General features: G+C 44.4%; 2 long non-coding RNA genes across 3 annotated transcripts in view; one reads left to right on the forward strand and one right to left on the reverse strand.

Annotated features, from left to right (window-relative positions):
• The window catches only part of LOC120097543 (uncharacterized), a 40,137-nt gene extending 32,251 nt beyond the window's left edge, over nt 1-7,886 (reverse strand). Inside the window, exons 1-3 of one of the 2 annotated variants that reach the window (XR_005495051.2) lie at nt 7,555-7,886; nt 6,095-7,364; nt 5,698-5,883 (exon numbers count right to left, since the gene is read on the reverse strand). This is a non-coding gene — a long non-coding RNA (uncharacterized LOC120097543). Of the gene's footprint in view, nt 1-5,697; nt 5,884-6,094; nt 7,365-7,554 lie in introns of those variants that run through there. The other variant, XR_005495052.2, reaches the window with a different exon arrangement.
• On the forward strand, nt 7,081-12,532 carry LOC134482417 (uncharacterized). The gene is made up of 2 exons (XR_010058488.1): nt 7,081-9,971; nt 12,084-12,532. It is a non-coding gene; the product is annotated as an uncharacterized LOC134482417 (long non-coding RNA).
• The last annotated feature ends 1,744 nt before the right edge of the window (nt 12,533-14,276 follow it).

A 14,276-nucleotide genomic window follows, 5' to 3' on the forward strand; every position in this document is an offset into this window, starting at 1 on the left:
CAGTTCTCTGGGCAGAAGTAGGTGAGGAGCAAGATCCCTAAGGTGTGGCACAGGTTGGAGATGAAGGTATGGAAAGATAGACGAAACATCTGAAGCCTCTCACAGATCTTGCACAGAGCAACCTCTGCTCTGCAGAGAGCTTGTTCTATGAGCATGAGTGATTCTTTTAAAGCCGGTCCCTGCTATTGGTTGCTGCCCACCCTTCTCTCCGCAAGGGATGTGCATGGGGCAGGCACTGTCCTTTCTGTCTGAGTGGCTTCCCATGTCATGTTCATCCAGAGGCAGATAAGAGTCTCACCTGGCCCTCTGTAAGGCTACGTACCCAGAAAGCTGTGAGAAAGCTAACTGGAAACATACATTTCCAGAGAGGGACGTGAGTGATGGGAAGCAAGCGGCTTGCCACAGCTCGGCTCACCTCTTTTGTCTTGTCTCACAGGGATGCTTCTGGAATGGGAGATGATAATGGCTCATTTCCGTGCTCCGGTCCGGATAATAACTCCCACTTCTTAATGACTTCCTTTTGGTCACTGAGGGCTCAAATGCAATATGATTTTGTTAGCGGGTGGATGGTGTTTCGGTTAGATGGGAACTGGTTTTATCCAGTCTGAGCATAGCCAGCAGGGCTTTGCCTGCAACCAAATGCAGAGGTGCATGGGATGCAGTCCAAAAATCACTGGTAGCATCTGAACATAGGTCTGTGATGGGCACAGGCACCAGAGACCTCATCTTCCCATTTCTGTAATTGATTAACATGCCTTGATGCTTAGATACAGGCTCCACCACAGATACTTATGTGCAGGAATACATGGTCTTGACCCTAGAGGCTGGTACTGAGAAGGACCTTGGCCTCAGAGGCTGGTGATCGGCATGGCCTAGTCCTGATCTCCAGAGATCTGCATTCATGCCTGGATCTCTTGCTCTCTGGCTGCACGACCTTGACCAAGTCTCTTGACTTCTCAGGAAATTTGCCATTTCTTTGGCAAATCGGTTACATGACAGTCAAGTGCCCTTGTCCTCCGAAATCTTCAGTTTTCCTCTTTGCCAGCGGCACACCTAATAGTTGAAGGGGACAAAGCATACATTTGGGAGGAAAGCTGGAAGTCAGAATGTCAGAGTCCAGATGGCAGAGTTCAGAGGAAACATGATCATGGGAGCTGATCATAGAGTTATGGATGAATTTTAGCTTCAGCTGTTCCCTAACTGAGCCTAGAACTGAGTCCTTTGAGGGAAAATGTTCTTCACTCTGACAGATAACAGCATATATATATATATATATATATATATATATATATATATATATATACACACACACACACACACACACACACACACACACACATATATATATATATATATATATATATATATATATATATATATATATATTAGTTAGATAGACAGACAGACAGATAGATAGTGAGCTGGATTAGCCCTTGGATCTGCCTTTAGAATGCAAAGTCTTTGTCACTTGGTAGAGAGTTTGGTTTGTTCTGTCCCTTGTTTTTGTCTTCACAATGTCCCAAAGATGACAAGAAAAATCTCAGTTGTTATTAAAACTATATATAGAGTTGCTTGAAATCAGGGAAAACGGGAAGGAGTTCAGTCTATTTACACTCTTGTGACAGATGTGTCTGCCACACCCACTCACGTAGACATTTAAACTATTCTGAGGATAGAAAGCAGTTCAACCAAGTTCATGTAATAATTACCCAAAGTTATCTGCCCGGAGTTAGGAGAACTTGGTTAAATGTGCTCTCGAGTCTGTCTGTATTTTTAATGATCATTTCATTTCCCTCATTAAGCTTTTGGATCGCTCACTTGAAACCCCTGGAAAGATAAAATTCATCTTGTCCTTATGTGTTTTTGATGTCCTCATGAAAAGTCTCAAAGTCACAGCCATGGCTCCAGAACATTGCAGTCAGCAGCAGGTTGCCTGACTACCTCGGGTCATCTCCCCAGCCCAGGAGTGACTCCCACATACTTAACGGTGTGCCTGTTAGCTCACACTTCCTTTCCGAGCTCCTTCCTGAGGAAATTAGGGAAGAGGAATAAAGCTACAAAATCCCATCTTGCTGAGGCAGAAGGGAGAGAGATTGCATGGTGGTGGACCATCTTCTGAAGCTCATGCATGAAGCCTCAGATGTGACTGCACTGGACCTCTGAACCATTAGTAAGGGGGTGAAAAGGCTAGGGAAAGGCCTCAGCCACTAAAGTGCTTGTTACACAAGGGTTAGGACCCTAGACTGTTCTCCAGCACTTAAGTAAAAAGCCATGTGTGTCAGCATATCCTAGTGCTGGGGAAGTAGAGAGAGTCAGCTCTGGGATCAGCGACCATCCAGCCTAGCCTAGCTGGCAGGCTCCCAGTGAGATGCTACCTCAAAAAAGCAATTGTACAGCTCTGAAGGAGCAACATCTAAGGTTGGCCTCAGGCATCCACGTGCATACCCGCATGGTCACCCAAATATACCGATGCACACACACATGTGATTAGGTCAAATAATATCACACAGGTAACCAGCCTGATTTGTTTCCTTATTAGAAGAGAAAGCCATTTATGTGAGGGAGGATAGGTCATCTGCAACCTTGAGAAGAGAGCCCAGGAGAATTGAGGCTGGCCAGTTGGTATCCACGAACCTCACAGCCTCCTGCTGGGAGAGGCAGTCCTGTCTAACTTACCCAGTCTTCAGCATTTCACCATGAAACAGTGACAGCCTGTAGGAGGAACAGTGGCGGCCACCTCTACGTAAACGCCGGGAGGGAGGCTGCACAGCCGCAAAGGCATCTCTTGCAGGAGGTCCTTATTGGAGACTGCTTGAGAGACCAAGGATTGCTGACGCAGACAATGCCAGCCAATCAGGAACTGCTGTTTAGAAGAGACGCTTCCTTGGGACCAATGGGGCGCAGATGGAGGGTATTAAAGGAGTTTACAGCAGCGTTCGTTCAGACGAGCTTGCTGCAGGCATTTCTCACTAGCACTTGGCGTCTGTGTCATTGATTCTATGCCACCTCACCTCCAAACCCTCTAGGGCAGGTAGGGTAGGGGCAGCAACAGCCCAATACCAATTTCAGGATATGGCTCTGTCTATACAGAGAACCAACACAGTCTCCTAAAATGGCCCTGGCAGCCATTTCTACCTTCAGTAGAGGACACATTTATTTTATAGACGAATTGCAGACTCTTTGTTGGATACAGAACAAAATCAGAATTTCTGCATCTCTCATTCCTTGTGGCTCTCAAACACTTGCTAGTAGGAGCTGCAATGGGTCAACCACCCAGATGATCCTTTTTAGCCCTGACTTGGTAGCATGGATCAGGCCATCAGAACCTTCCGTGTAGCTTCGGTGTTCCCATGCCTGAGAGGCCTTCTCAGCAGCCAAAATGGGGGCTGAAGGTAAACCTTTTCGGGTTTGCACATCTCCAGTGGGAAACTGTGGGCGTCTTCTGTTCTCAGTAGCCCACCTTCAGTTTCTGAAGGGCTTGGTTTTCTGTTGTGGAACGGCATTTCTCTTGTGGAGGCAGGGCTCAAGGGAGATTGATTTAGCTCAGCGGTATAGCGCTTGCCTAGCAAGCACAAGGCCCTGGGTTCGGTCCCCAGTTCCGGAAAAATATTTCTGACATTTGTTGTTTAAGGTTGCCTTCAGTCTGTTGTCTGCCTTCAGCAATGCTTTCTCTCCCCTCCCCCACCTCTCTCTCACACACAGGGTCTGGGATGGAGACATAGAAGAACACATAATTTAAGATTACAATTTAAATTTAAAATCCAATTGTGAGGCAAATCCAAAGCATAGTAAGCCTGGTTTCATTGTTCTACTAAAGGCAAATTAAACTTAAGCCAAGCACACATTGGGACAGCAGGCCAAGCACAGAGGTTTAAGTAGTCTCAAGTCATATTATTACCTTGATTGCAAGGTCCAGCAAAAGTTCAATGTCTTTGGTGTTGAACAGTATTTCCTCACAAAGGTATCACCACTGATATACTTGTGATCCAGTTGCTAGGCAAAGTTGGGGTGGAACCAACCACCATCCAGGTAAGCTGCAATGTCCCCTGCAGGTGATACTTATTAGATTTTAGATACATCCAGGAGCACAGGGCAGGTACAGCTCTGACCACAGCCTGATGTTCTGGTTGTACCCTGCCGGGTCTGCACAGCAGTGATGATGTTGGAGGGAAGACAGTCAAAGCTTACTGCATGATGGCTGTCCCCCAGGGTATGAGGGGCACTCTATGTGTCACCTGGTTTTCCCTCCTGACTGTCTTCCCTCCACACTGAAGAAACTGAGGGCAAGAGGTTGAGCATGCTGACAGTGCTATGCTGCCAGAGTGAAGTGACCTGGCATTCAGGATCAACCTTCCTCAAGCTCCCTCTCTTCTCTCTTCTCAGTAAGAGTAGACCAGAATGTTTCCATAACCACAGATGTGGGGTTTGAATGCTCTAGCAGGAGGCTGATGCATATTTAGATGTATATTATGCATATTAATCATCTACCAATCACCTATCTACATACATGCACATACTAGCCATCTATGTATACCTTTCTATTATATACATCTATTAACCTAACATCTATCTATATAGTTGTGTATCCATCTAATCTATCTACTTTCTATTACCTTCTTATTTATCTTCCTACAGCCTACCATCTGTCTGTCTAACTACCATTTATTTAACTTCAGCGAGAAAGGTTGTCAGTTTCTTCAAGTATACAAATTGATACAGAGATAAAGAAAAAGATGGCATACATTCTAAAACAGTCTGAATGTCTGTGTTCGTTTATCCCTTCCATGAGGAGGACAACCGGAGCTCAGGGAGGAGCCCAAACTCCACACCGTGAGTTCTACTCTTCTCTGAAGTTCTAGGACTCAGGAGAGGGGTTTTACCAGCACTGGCCTGGCATCCTGGGAGCATTTACCATGATACTTTTCAGGTTCTTACTAAGTGGGGAATAGGAAACCTGATGTCCTGATACCCCAGCAAAGCTTTGGCAGAGGTTACACCCTGAGGTATAAACATCAAGGCTCAGACATGTGACATTTTTAGACACCAGGGCTCAGAAACAGTAGCAGCCATGCCTAAAATTGGAATGAAACTTAGGAGGAAATGTTGTGCACCTAGATTTCACTTGATACCTGACATTTTCATGTTGAGCAGAAGTTCCACACATTCCCTTTACATTGTGTGAAAGCCTCTAAAACCAACCACAATGCAACCAAATTCTTCTACACATACACACATGGGCGTACATTCACATAATATCACAGGAGAAAACATCACAGGAAAAAGAAGATGGAACTCTGTTTTTCGTCATATTTTAACATTCACACAGTAATAAAAATAGTTTAAAATTTTGAGTAAAAAATAAGATGTGGGAGTAAACGACTCTTACACACACACACACACACACACACACACACACACAGACACACACACACAAAACAAAACAAAACAAAACAAAAGAAATGAAGGCAGTTTTAATTCACTGCCAGTGGCAGCTTCTTAACTAGCATTTAAATCCAATTAGTAACCGGGAAGGAAAAGAAAATCTGAACACGGGAACTTGTTTGTAAGGAAAAATTCCCTGATGGAGGAAATGGATGGCTCATGGCCCAGGGACACTCTGGAGGCTGCATGTGGCCATCACTACAAAGCAGTCACTGCCCGTGGAAATGGATTCAGACGGGTGCAGAAGACACCTACCTTAGAGAGAAGCAGAGTGCAGTAGTGCTGGGTTCTAGATGTTACGTTCTGGAACATTCCTAGACTAGTGGGGCATAGGTGCTTACTGTCCACAAATGTAGAGACTGGAGCCTGAGATCCAGTGTGGTAAGATAAGTCTGTGAAGGCATCCCTACTGCTGCTGTGATGACAGGGGCCTCCTTTGCTCTGAAATGCACAGACATATGCCAAAGAAAGGGCTGTGAGAGCTTAGAAGTTGAGAGTCATTCAGCAGAACTATGGAGGGCACATCTGCTCTGTTAAATGAGCCCTTAATCCTCTTTCCTAACCTTTCTCTCCTATCACCTCCCTCCCCACTCCCTCTCCCCACATACACCCCACGTTTGCACATGTGCCCCACTCAGCTACGTTAACTCACAGTTAAAACGAGCTGTGGGTTGTAGCTGTTTAATAAAGCCCAGTGCCATGAGCCAGTGGTTTATGGCAGGAAGTGATTTTATTCCACTGATGTGTATAGAATCCCCAACAATACAGCTGGGACATTAACTCAGGTTTAAAAAAAATAATTGAATAGGGGCTCCTAGCTTGATAAAGAGGAGAGATAAGCAACTCACAAAAGTTGAATTGCAGAAAATTAGAGGCAAAGGCTAGGAAGAAAGGTTGCCATAGCAACTCCAGAACCTACCCTCCCACCCCACCCCCAGTGACAATCAAGGTCAGAATGGGCCCCCGGGTCTCAGTTGGCACTTCTGGAATTGAAGAAGTTAGGTGTGTGGGAATTGTCTCCCAGAGTGCTGCTGGGTTCTTTAAGCTGCAGCTCTGTCTTTAATCGTCTCCGGCTGTCGTCTTCCTTCATTCTCATACTACCTGCCATCCCTCCTCATCTTTTGAGGGAGTTTTATTCTTTTGCTCTCAAATGGAATTGAGTTGTTTCACTGTATCATGACTTGGGAGTCTGAAAGCATCACGTGCATTTTAAAACGACAACCATCAGACAGAAACCCGAAGAGCTGTAGATCCATTCAGAAGGTTCTCTGGGGACAAGTTCAGAAGCAGGAGGGAAGCCCACAGTCTTCTCTCAGTTCAGAAGAATCTTCCCGCTGGAGAGCAATGCGAATTTATTCTTTTCCCCTAGCTCTTGCAGTCACAAGAGGGGTGTGTGTGTGTGTGTGTGTGTGTGTGTGTGTGTGTGTGTGTGTGCGCGCGCGCACCTTTAGGGGTGTTGGTTTACAGCTCACTTCAAGCCCAGATTCTGAAGAGCTGTTATTTGTCATCAACAACAGCTTGACTTGGGCCAGAACCTTATGTAGCTGGAATTGATGGGGACTTCGGGCTGGAGAGTGTAATTACTCTGTTTCCAATTAGCTCTGTTGCTGGAAAGAGACATGGGTATAAAGTGTTTATAGGAAAATAAGGAGCCCTGATTTCTTCATCTGGCCGTGTCCTTCATTCTCCTGCCAGGATTCGGGAGAACCACAAGGGATGTTGGCTGCCTTGGATACACAGGAGGATGCTGAAATCCCTCCAACCCTTCCGTCTTCCCGACAAACTTCAAGAGTTCTCATTTCTTATACCAGCCATGTGGGAAACTGACAAGTTACATTCCCATCTGCCCAAACAGTTGAAGTCATGTTGTCTTTAAGCCCGTAGCTCACCTTGCCGTGGGCACAAGCCCCTCAGCCACGCAGCTGAAGAAAGAAACAGACATTGTAACCGGGGTATGAACAGCAGTAGAAACAGACCAAGAGGATCTAACAGCAAGAATCCGAGAAAGACAGGTGACTGTTTCCTTTTCACTATCTTTCTATGTGGAAAGTTCAGTCCTCGGCCCAGGAAGAGGGGTTTGTGGATGACTTCCCATGAATCACTTTAACCTACCTTATCTCTGGCTTCTGTAATAGTATGCTTTGGAACTGCACGATTCTTGGGACCAGGGCCTCTTGTTTATCTTAAATCAGTGTGAAGGTTGTTTTTTTAAAAATCTAAGTATACTTTTGTTTGGAAATAGATGTCTAACACATATCCTGATTTAAAAAGTAAAAGTAAATAGTCAGTGGAATAGGTTCTTGCTGGGCAACCTGTGCGGAGGTGTAAAGAAGCGGACACACATCACAGAGTTGTTCTGTGACACGTATGCCAGAGCACATAGACATACAATGTTAAAAAATATAATAGATCTATGAACCATATGAGTCCTGGATATTTTCCCCGAAGACTCCAAGCCAACATATCACAGATACGCATGCATGTGTTCATTACCTCACTGTTTGCAGTTCCTGTTCTATGGGAAAGACCTCCATGTTCTTAAGTAGAGAAGTAAAGAACACCTGGTTTGGATTTTGTAATTTTCCAAGCCACAGAGAGAAAGAAGTTAGGACACCTGTGGAAACATGGAAACAGCTGGAGACTGTCATACTAAGTGACTGGGTTGAGGATTGAATTCTCCACGTAGAAAAATAGTGAAAAGGAAATGGTCACCTGTCTTTTTCGGATACTTGCTGTTAGGTTGTCTTGGTCTGTTTCTACCACCATTCATACCCCAGTTACAATGTCTGTTTCTTTCTTCATCTGGTGGCTAGGGAGCTCATGCCCATAGCAAGGTGAGCGACAGGCTTAAAGACATGACATACTAAGTGGTCAGGAAGACCATTGTCATGTACTTCCTCTCATTCATGGTTCCTGGGTTTTATATAGATACCAAAAATACATAAGAACCCATGAAGAAAATATATAAATTATTATCTCCTCAGATATACAGGTATCAACAACTGCATCAACTCTGCTCTTCCAGTTATAAGAAGCCTGATGTCTGACATTGAGTCAGTAGGTCTTGGGGTCCTAGCCATTCTTCAAGGGTATAGTAAGGCCTGGTGAAGATTGTCTATATATCAATATATTATTTACCCAGAGGATCACTCTGAGGGCTTCTCTTTTACTTTATTATTTCTTGAAAGAGCACAGTTTACTGTGTGTCTCAGCATAAAGGACTGGGCAAGGATTAATTTTCTTCCAGTATTGCCTGTTTGGCATAATTCTGAGTACATGTATTCTCGGGTGAATAACAGTTTTACCTAAGTGTTTTAATTATAGAAATCTACCAAACTGAGAGTACTTAGTACTCCCAAGGCTGTTCCGATTTTCAAATCTCATGAAGACCATTTTCTGGCTGCTCCCCTGTGCTTCTTGACCAATCTAAATACCTCCTCTCTCCTCCATCTTTCCATCATGATGAGACGCTTCCCGAAGCAGCATCTGGCCAGGATGAATTCTTAGTTCAACTGGCCTTTACCACAGAGGAGCAAACTTTGCAGAGCTGTGGTTCTATACTTGTGGTGAAATTGGAGCCTAAGGACTTTTCTGGGGATTGGGAGCTGACAGTGGGCTTATAAATCTGACGCAATCTTGAGAGGAAGCAGCGTGGCTCTCCACCATCGTGAGCCCGGAGATTGTTCTGGACCCCACTGCAGGATACTGCTGAGATGAGCGGCAGGTTTTGTTCCAAGTTCATAACTTACTCAAGATACATCTAACTGATTTACTGCTGAAGACAGCTCTCTGAGGATAATTCAAGTGGGATCACATCTTCTCTCAGCTATCTGGGATTGTCTAAGTTTTGCTGGTGGGGGGTAGTAAACCAAGGATTATTATACATCACTGGTAATAATAAAATAAAATTCTCTTTTCAGAATACAACCAGACATACACAGTGGCACCTAAGAGGGTCTTCATACACTCCCATAAAAGATGGGTGAGGGTGTAGCTACAGAAAAATCATGTTGTTGATTTGACTGCAACCATAGGAACTAATCTCTGGATGCTTCTTTGAGGGATGGTACAGATTAGGTTAATTGAGAAAGGGAGATCCACCCTAACTGGGAGAAGCAGGGTTCCATAACTGTGCTCCTCTACTGAAGGAGAAGGAGAAATAAAGTTAAACACCAGCATCAGGCTCATTAAGTTGCCCTATCCAATTATTCTGTTATGTCTGTAGGACAAGGGGCCGACACATCTTCTGTTGTTGAATATTGGCCAGTACATGTTTGGATAAAGCACACCAAACCAATACCAACATGGTTCCACATGGAGAGATTTAATGGGAGAATGAGACAAGGAGAAGGGGTGAGAGAAAGAAGAGAAAAGAAACGAGAGAAGGGGGGGAGGGCAGAAGAAGTCTGCCTTTTATTTGGAATGTGGTGTAACTATTCCCAGGCAGAGTTGGGAATTGAACCAACGGAATACTGGAAATGTATGGCCATTGCCATGGCAACAGTAACCACATGGTGTCTCCGTTGGAGGTAAAGGCAATTCCTGATACCCACACCTTCCCTCTCTGAACACGCTACAACTTACTTTCGCTCACACCCAAGCCCTTGGAAATCAAATCGAGTTTGATTATCTTCCAAATGTTTTATGTGACAGTTATTCCGAACTTGACCCAGAAGGGATGTGTGTGACAGGCTCACCTTCCCTATAATTATGCTTGAAGTTTCCATTTGGTTGGAATTAGATGGAAAGTGAGAGAGATTGAAGTGTTCAGCATGAACACACGGCCCAGCAATGAAAGGCAGATTCTCCTGTTGCCGTATGTGGCAAATACGAGTAACTTGTCAAGTTGCCCGTGATGTCACACGCAACACAGATTGTGATATGACACGCTTCTCCATGATTTTCATAAACTTTTCGTTTTGTTCCTTGAGGATAAGTTATTATTCTGTGGCCTAGACAGACTCTAAAGGTACTCTGTCACCTGGGTGGCTTCACTTTGAGGTGATCCTCACGTCACAACCCCTTGAGTGCTGATGATGGCTGTGAGCCATGAAGCGGGGCTTACTTTGATTTATTTTGTTTTTCTTTCCTTTCTTTGCTTTTTTTTTAAAAAATTTGTCTTTCATTTACTTTATTGTCCTCTGTATCCACTACGTCCTTCTGTATAACTTTCCACACTCAAGTAAGTATGAATTCATCAAAAAAGGTTATTCTAGATCTAATGCATCTGAGTTAGTAGATAAGATACACAATGACTTATTTATATAAATGCTGCAAAGTAAAATATTTCTCGATCGGATGACCGTGCGTTGCTGTGCAGACTCTCACAGAAGGTAATTTCTTTCCTACTATAGATTACAGAGAGTAAGCAACCAGGGCTTGCTTTAATTAACTGAAATCCATACACTAGCTGGGATAACATGGCTACAGTAACAGTAATTACAATTAGGCATTCAGTGTGTGTGTGTGTGTTTGTGTGTTTGTGTGTATGTGTGTATGTGTTTGTATGTGTGTGTGTGTATGTGTGTGTATGTGTGTGTGTTTGTGTGTATGTGTGTATGTGTGTATGTGTTTGTATGTATGTATGTGTGTGTGTTTGTGTATGTGTGTGTGTTTGTGTGTGTGTTTGTGTATGTGTGTGTGTTTGTGTGTATGTGTGTATGTGTTTGTATGTATGTATGTGTGTGTGTGTTTGTGTGTGTGTTTGTGTATGTGTGTGTGTGTTTGTGTGTATGTGTGTATGTGTTTGTATGTATGTATGTGTGTGTGTGTTTGTGTATGTGTGTGTATTTGTGTGTGTGTTTGTGTGTGTGTGTGTTTGTGTGTGTGTGTGTTTGTGTTAAGACAGGGTTTCTCTATGAAGCCCTGACTATTCTGGGACTTAATTCATAGACCAGACTCTTCTCAAATTCAGCAGTCTGCCTGGCTCTGTCCCTCGAGTGCTGGTATTAAAGGCATATGCCACCACACCTGGCCTAGGTATGTTTATTTATTTATCTATCTGTTTAAAAGCACTTGGGAGCCTAGTTACTAAGGCACTGTAGCAGATGCTACTAGATGATGAGGACAGAAAGGCTGCAAGAGGTAGTCATAGAGATGGTCAGGGGTAGAGTGGGATCAGTTCTCAGGTGATCCTCTCCTGCAGTCTTGGACTTGCCTCTTTGAGTAACAGTCTAGAACAGGACAGACTTGTGGACAGGTAGGTGGTGGTTATAGGAGATGTGTCTGTGTGTGGGTATGTGTGTGTGTGTGTGTGTGTGTGTGTGTGTGTTTATGTATATATGTATGTGTGTGTCAGTGGGAGTTAGCCAGCTTGTAGGAATCAAGTGACAATTGCAGATTAGGAGAGTCTCCCTCCAAAGAGAGCACAGACAGATGTCCCAGTGGAGAGTTGGGCTCATGCATTTGGGCACCCGGGCATTGGTACCTAGAAGATGCTTGGGATATAATGGTGTGGTTATAATACTGGATTCAGTCATTGCGGGTCTAACCTCTGCTTTGGTGGAACTATGTTCTGTCTCCTCTTTGTCTGTACTATGTAGAATTGGGCCAGCCTTGGCCAATGAAGTTAAATTTTCTTTAAGAGGAGGAGAGAGTGTGTAAACATTCCCTTCTTCCCTGTTCTCTTTCTTTCAATTTAGAAATGGATAAAGTTTCAAACTGCATGGTAGTCTTCACTGTGTGTGTAGGAATGAGGACAAAGTGAGGAAACCATATCCAGCACTAGCTCCTGCCTAGGACGGATGGGGAGTAGGAGCCAAGAAGATGTTTCGTATCTGTACCCACAGCGTTTGGACTGACCTGTTACTCATCACACCTTATCCCATCCTGACTGACACACAGCCCACTGTCCTCTGAAAGGGAAACTTGAGCTCAGACAAGGGCTGCCAGAGGTTTTTATGTCTGATGCTGAAGCCTGTGTCCCTGTGTAAGGACAGAGCTGGGATCAACGGTTGTTGATCCTGATGCTGCAACTTCAGATCTTGTCAATGGTTCAACCATCTGGAGCTCACAGAATCCAAGAGTCAGTATGGGGTTTTACCTGATGAGAAAGTGGTACCTGTCTTGTAAAACGATTCTTTGCCTAAGAGAGTTTTGACTAATTTCTCAAGCTCTGGGTTGGGAGGTTTGCTGGATTTCCCCATCCCTGAAGGAAGAGAATGTTGTCTTATGATACAGTGATGAGCAGACCGAACTCTGTCTATCAGGCTGGGTCCAGTATCACTTATGGGGTCACTGGGGCTCTGCCAATCTCTGGTGGATGGGGCTCTGTCAATGCCTGGGATCATTTGAAAGTCCTCCTGGCAGACCATGGATTCAGACAGTCTGGCTGCAGGAGTGCATTTCAAGCTTTCTGATGCCTAGGTTCTTGTTCCTGCTGCCAAGCAATGGTGCTAATCGGCCTCATTGGCTGCAGTGAATGGTCTGTCTCAGACTCCTTAAGATGAACACATGAGATTTACTCATAGTAACATCAAATTGTGTGTGTGTGTGTGTGTGTGTGTGTGTGTGTGTGTGTGTGTGTGTGTGTTACCTCCTCGACCAGGTTCCTGTTACCCAGAGTCATGTGTGAGTGGCAGCCAATGGGTACCTGGAACAGTTTACATATAAGACTCTACGATTACCCCTTTGTCGCATTGTACAACCATTACTCTGTTATGAAGGCCATGGAGAAAGACAGGAAGCCAATGATGTTTGAAAGATGGTGAAAGCAGAGGTGTCTTGCCTTGAAGGTACCTGGCTTTTGCCTGTTGGTGGATATGGGAGGAAAGGAAGAGGTCTGTATCTGTGTCAAGTTTCCCATTCGTGTGACCAACAGGAAGGGCATGTCATATATATAAACAGATGGATCAGAGGTGGGAAACTTTGCACCCACCCCATCTCTGGAGTCCAAAGTGGATACTATTCTCAGTGTGTTCTTTTGATCAGCAAGCTTTTGACTCCTCAGTACCCAGGAAAGGTTGACCCTTGATTGTTAGTTAAGTGGTTTACGTAAACACACGAGTGGATGGTTGTATAAGTGATGTTGTGTGGCCACTGACTCAGGAAAGAGGGATCTTAACCCTAGATGGAGGTCCTGGCTGGAGAGAACATCGGGCTTCACATGGAGACAAATGGCAGGAGCTGATGAGAGCTTCAACACTAGAAGCAAGGTGTGCACAGACACGTATTCCGACTGTCAAGGGGAGGCCAGCCTTTTCAGTTGAGTGCGCTGGCTGCTGTTTGCTGTAGCTGATAGAAGTACTCGATCGTTTGATTTTTAAAACATCACTTAGTTTTTTTGATTCGTTGCCTGATCACCCTCTGAGGCAGAAACTTGAAATTGTAAATACAGATTCAACCCTTGATTTTTACCTAGTTTTCAGGCACGGAGAATAATGAACACTTAAGGAGTATAACTATGATTGCCTAGAATTGAAGTGGCTGTTTATTTTTTAGTCTCCCATCATTTCATCAGGCACTTTTTACTTCCCTTTAATGCCTGTTTTTCTCCTGTAGAGAGTCTGAGGGAATAATGCATCTCACTGGGGCCCAGTGCTGCTGCTTCTCTCTCCCATTGAAAGCTTTGGCTGCTCATAGTTGAAAATCAGCTCAGATGGATATTGCAGTTTGCTAGGATCAATATAATTAGAGAAAAGTTTTTGATGTATCAAGAAGAAGACAATGCAAAGACTATTATTGGGCATGACTGAAATGTTGGTGGGTGAGGCACCCCTTGTCAGGTGGGCCAGGTATTTGCTGTCAGAGAATGGGGTGAAGCCTGAGTGAGACCTGGACTTCGTTGAGGGAAACTGTACTGTACATCTCATTCCTTTAAAGTGGGATAGATACCA

This window comes from Rattus norvegicus, chromosome 16 (assembly GCF_036323735.1).
Source record: "Rattus norvegicus strain BN/NHsdMcwi chromosome 16, GRCr8, whole genome shotgun sequence".
Classification (NCBI taxonomy): Eukaryota; Metazoa; Chordata; class Mammalia; order Rodentia; family Muridae; genus Rattus; species Rattus norvegicus.